At 43.2% G+C, this 5700-nt stretch overlaps 1 non-coding gene across 1 annotated transcript; it reads left to right on the top strand.

Annotated features, from left to right (window-relative positions):
- The first annotated feature begins 465 nt into the window (after nucleotides 1-465).
- On the top strand, nucleotides 466-629 carry LOC122151865. The gene has a single exon (XR_006164312.1). It is a non-coding gene; the product is annotated as a U1 spliceosomal RNA (small nuclear RNA).
- Nucleotides 630-5700: the final 5071 nt, after the last annotated feature.

The raw sequence follows: 5700 nt of genomic DNA, 5'->3' as shown, positions 1-5700 counted from the left end.
TGGATCGCAGGTATCAGGAAAGCCAGGAAGTCGGCGCGTTGGAGCGGGTTTGCTCAAGAGAACTCCACACACTGTGGGAGACCCGAAGAGGAATGGACTTTTGTCAGGAAAATGGCCCGATCGACGTCGCTTAGCTAGGCAAAGGAACCGTCTGCTGGAAGAGAGCCTGGACAGGGGCGTAGCGATCTGCCCCGAGCGCCCCGCCCCGCCTGAGAATGACGCAGAACAGGGAGGTGGAGTATGTAGATTAAAGACGCGGTGCATTTCGGAACTGCGTTATTTGGACAGCAATGTTGGGATAATCTGATAGTACCAATATTAAAATATGATGTAACAATTTGTTTTGTTTTTCTTTTTTTTTCAGTTGCTATCTATAAATAAGGTCTGATTAACGTTTATTTGGAGTCACCCGAATCTTACAGTGAAGTGCGCAGTAGTGGGTAGTGCCGGGTCTGACGTTGACTCATACTTACCTGGCAGGGGAGATACCATGATCACGAAGGTGGTTTTCCCAGGGTGAGGCTTACCCATTGCACTCCGGGTGTGCTGACCTCTGCGATTTCCCCAAATGCGGGAAACTCGACTGCATAATTTGTGGTAGTGGGGGACTGCGTTCGCGCTATCCCCTGGTAATGTGTTTTAATGACAGATTTATTTTTTTCTTGGTATATTTTTAGTTTAGGCGATGTTTTTATCTCGGTTTTTGTAGTTAGGTTTTGTTTAATAGAAACACCAAAAGAAGTTTACTTTTGTTGGGTAGATTCTGACTCATAGTAACCCACTTTCGGCTTCCGAGGGGGCAAAACTTTTACGACAGCAGACTACCCAGTCTTCTTTCCACGGAGTGGCTGGCTGGTTGATTTGAACCGCCAAACTGCTGGTTAGTGGTCGAATGAATATCTTAGACACTGCGATAAGCTAAATGTTAAGTATCGAAGTAGATGTTGGTTTTTGTTTTGGTAGGTCCGTGTGTGACCTCGGGAGCTCTGCTGGCGTAGTGCAGGCATTTGACTGTTAATTAAATGAGTTGGAATACACTCAATCGTAATGGGTTTGGTTTTGGGTTTTAGGTGAAGCAAGCGGTATACCATCTCAGCTACTAATTTATAGGTCACTAATTAGACGCCAGGCGCTCTCGTAGCATAGTGCCTAAGGCACTGGACTGCTAACCAGAAGACTGGTGGTTCAAACCCACTAGCCACTCCTGGGAAGGAAGGTTGGGTAATCTACTTCCGTAGTGATACTGCCTCGGAAACCCAAGGAGGGGTCGCTGTGAGGTGGGGCTGACGGCACATAACAACAACAGTTAGACGCCACCTAACTGTACTGCGGAAGGAAGGGAAAGCCTGACGATCTTCTTGCTAAAGAAACCCTGTTGGATAGTTCAGCTCTGAAACACATGGGGTCGCCATAACCCAGAATAGAGATCACAGCGGCAGGTTTTTTTGTTTTGTTTTTGTTTTTTAGTATATGTGACACTGACTGATTAAAATCCAAATTGAAATGTACTGGAAGTATGCATTACACAGATCTTGAAGATGTAGTGTGAAAAAGAGTAGAGTCAGACCTGACTCATAGCGACCACTCCTTGGGTTTCCAAGGCGGTGTCACTACGGAAGATTGCGCATCCGAGGAGTGGCTGGTGGGTTGAACCGGCCGCCTTCTGGTTAGTAGTCAAGTGCCTTAGGCACTGCACTACCAGAGCTCCTGAAAAAGAGTATACATCTCAATTTTTAAAACTGAGTATACTTTGAAATTATAGCAGTTTGGATATATTAGGATAAGTAAACAATTGTTAAAAATTTTATTTATTTTTTGGTGAAAATGTACACAGCAAAACCTCCCATTCCACAGTTTCTAGACAAAATAATCAATGAGTGACGTTGGTTACATTTTCACATTGTGTCGACATTCTCTTTATTCTATTCTAGTTGTTGTACTTCCATTTGCTTAATCACCCTTCCTTCCAGCCTTCGCATTTATGCTTTAAAATAGCTCTTGACTCTTTAGTCTTTATAATTTTGTTTTGTTTTGTTTTTTAAGAAATTCCGTTTTCAAAGGTGACAAACTTTGCTCTTTGGGCTAAACTGTTTGTTTAAAGGTGACTTCAGGGGATGATTTCAATCCAAGATTTGAAGCACAACTCTGAGCTATAGTCTCAAGAATTCTTCCAGCCTCAATAGGTTCAGTAAGTCTGATTCTTTAATAATTTGTAGTTCTTAGATGGTGCTCGGCTACTAATGGTGCTCGGCAACCATTCAGAGGGGGATCTATGTAGGAGACCCTGGATAGAAAGGGAGAACAATGTGGAACAAAACAAAAAAGCATTTGGGGAAAAAAAAAGGGGGGGACCAGGTTTGCTGGTCTGATAGAGCCTGGTGGAACCCCTGAGACTATGGCCCCTAGCTGCCCTTCAGGTCTGGAATTGAACCCACACCTGTGGCTTCCAGCCAAGCAAAAAACAGGCATAGGAGTTGAACATTTACCTGAGGTAGATACACTCCTTGGAGAGAAGAATCATGGAAGAAAGAAGGGCTGTTTATGCACAGGGAGACAGCTCAGGGGGCAGGGGTGCATGGAGGGATGGACACAGGGAAGAGGTGACTGTCAGGAGGAAGTGGGAGGGGAGCTGTTGCATTGTGGTAAATTGTGGTCAATGTCATGAGACAAAGTGTATGTGAACTGCTGTATGGAAAGTGAATTTGCTCTGTAAATTTTCAACCAAATCACAATTTAAAAAAAAAGAAAAATTAAAAAAAAAAAAGAATTTGTAGTTCTGTTCCACCATTTTCTCCCCACACTCCACCCCCTGCCTTTAAAAATAAATAAATAAATAAGGATTCATCTGTGTTCTGATCAGTACATTCAGTAGGATAGCTGGGCACCATCATGATAGAGACAGTGGTACAGGTAGACTGTTAGATTGGGTTCTCTAGAGAAACAAAACCAGTAAAGCTTATATATATAGAAAAAGATAAATTTATCTTAGGAAAATGGCTCACACACTTACAGAAACTGGCAAGTACAAAGTTCTTGGATCAAACATCAAGCTGGAGGCTTTTCCCTACTCACGCAGCTGCAGGGGCTGAGGAGCTCAAGGTTGGCAGGCAGTATACTGGCTGTTGACTCCAATGAATGATGAGTCCAAGATCTCCAGGCCAAATGTTGGATTGTTCACTCACAGACAGTTAGTTGTAGGTAGCACAATAGAATCCTGATCCACAGAAGAGTGTCTCTTTTCCCAGGATGTCCATAAATATACTAGAAGCAGACCACACCCCTAGGGAAACTCCCTTTCAATGGATTGGCTGCTCAAAACATATTTATCTGATCCCATCATGGGAATAACCACATCACAACTGCTTAAACCACACAGCCAAGTTGGTGGTCCAGCCAAGTTGACACACAGCTCCAACTATCACATAGACAATTAGTCCTGTAGTTCCTTCTCTTATTTTTGGGTTCCCTTCTTTCTATTTTGCTTGAGACTAATAAAGACCAGTAGTTGTATCTATCAATAAACCATTTTGTTAAAATTAATTTCAACAGTTTACTTTTTTAATATAGGCTACTAGAAAGGTTTTAATTTAAAAAATGTGGCTAACGTTATATTCTACTGTACAATTGCTCTAATTTTTCCCTTTGTTGTTGTGTGCCATCGAGTAAATTCTGATTTATGACTCTATATCATAGGGTAGAACTGCCTCATAGGATTTCCTGGGTTGGAAGGAAGGTTGGAAGGTTGGGCAATCCTACTTCCGTAGTGATACTGCCTCAGAAACCCAAGGAGGGGTCACTATGAGTCAGGTTTGACTCGACGGCACATAACAACAACAACAACAACAATCCTTACGGGAGGAGTTCTGGTGGCCTAGTGCCTAAGGCACTTGACTGCTAACCAGAAGGCTGGAGGTTCAAACCCACCAGCCACTCCTCGGAGGGAAGATGGGGCAATCTACTTCCTTAGTGATACTGCCTCAGAAACCCAAGGAGGGGTCACTATGAGTTGGGTCCAACTCGACAGCACATAACAACAACAATCCTCACGGGAGCAGATTTCCATGTATTTTCTTCCACAGAGCAACTGGTGGGTTTGAACTGCTGATCTTTTGGTTAGCAGTCCAGCACTCAACCATCATACCATGAGGGGTCTTTAACTTTACCTCCAACTGCTCCCTTATTTTACAAAGTTTCCAGAAGGCCCTGCTGTGTTACTTCCACAAACTCACATACGCTGCGTGGAATGCCTTGCCATTCCTCATCTGCCTGGATATTTCAATTCAGTCTTCCACTTGTGCAGCCCCCTGGGATTCACCCAAAATGCCACTGAACCAAGTGCCAACTAATCCATTAGTCACAGTAGGCACATACCCTACACCTTTTAGAGTACTACCCTAGTATTTTTAGGCGCCCGTGAACATACTTTAACCTTTTTTGAAATCAGAAGAAAAAAGATTAATTTGTAGGTTGAAGAAAATGTTTTAATATAGTCATCTTTTCACCAATGTAGTTGTAAAATACAATTTTAATATTTTTTAAATAGAGAAAAGAGCTGGGGCCCATAATGGCAAAAGCCATAATGTGGTCCTGATTGGACTTAGTTCTTAACCCTACAGGCTGTGATCTTATTTATTGCAGGCAGAACCCATCTCCCCATTATTCCTCTTAGTATCCCCAGTGCCTAGAATCACAGTGACTAGCACGTTAAAAGTTTTAAGTGGTTGTGAGTAAATGAGAAGTATGCAATATGTACAGTATAAGTAAAGACTTGAGAACAGGTCCTGTTTTCCTCATTCTATTCCCCCACAGTACTCATAGAATCTCTAGGGTACTTTCTGAATGCAGAAAATGCTGGAGTGGGCAAGGTAGTCATCAGAAATGGAGCTCTCCCAACACAGCAAAAAGGGCCTGCAAGGACGTGTGAAATCACAGTTGTGGCCAGCCTGGCATTCATGGGCACCACAGAAGAAGCCAGAGCATAACCTTCCTCTTGGGAAAACACCTCTTGGTGCCAAATCTGGAAGGTAGTTCAGTATTGAGATGATATTGCTTAACTGAGGTGGGTGGAGTCACAATTTCTGGATGAAGGGATCTAGCAGATGTCTAAATAGAATTGCAGTGGTTTTTCACTCTGGAAGGGATAAAATTGGAGATTCTAGATAGGAGGGAGAGAAAAATGTGGAAAAAACTCAAAATCATAAAAAAGACTAGACTTACTGGTCTGCTGGAGACCGTGGCCCCTACTTACCCTTCAGGCCTGGAATTGAACTTACTCCCTTGGCTTAAGTTCTAGCCAAACAGTAGACCGGCCTGTGAGGTGAACAATTAAACCAGGGAGGTACACTCCTTAGAATGTAGTGTTGGGAGACCAGAAGGGTGGCTTTTGCACAGGGAAAAAGCTCAGAAGGCAGGAATGCATAGGAGAGAGAAGCACACAGAGAAAAGGAACCTCAGGGAGGAAGTGGGAAGAGAACTGTTCATTGTGGGGATTGCACTCAATGTCACCAAACACAATGGGTATGAATTGTTCGGTGGAAAATGAATTTGCTCTGTAAACATCCACTCAGATCACAACTTAAAGAAGAAGAAGAAAAATTACTGTGGTTTTTATTGCAGGAATCTGAGGCTGAGAAATGCAGGGCCAGGCCTAGTGTGTGTCAGGAGTGACCAAAGGGGTGTTGGCCAGGTAAGCTTTCCTGT

This window comes from Orycteropus afer, unplaced genomic scaffold (genome assembly GCF_000298275.1).
Source record: "Orycteropus afer afer isolate SDZICR_OR568_19922 unplaced genomic scaffold, OryAfe1.0 scaffold00834, whole genome shotgun sequence".
NCBI classification, from domain to species: domain Eukaryota; kingdom Metazoa; phylum Chordata; class Mammalia; order Tubulidentata; family Orycteropodidae; genus Orycteropus; species Orycteropus afer.
Note: the sequence above shows the minus strand (reverse complement) of the source record. Positions and strands in the feature narration are given on the sequence as shown.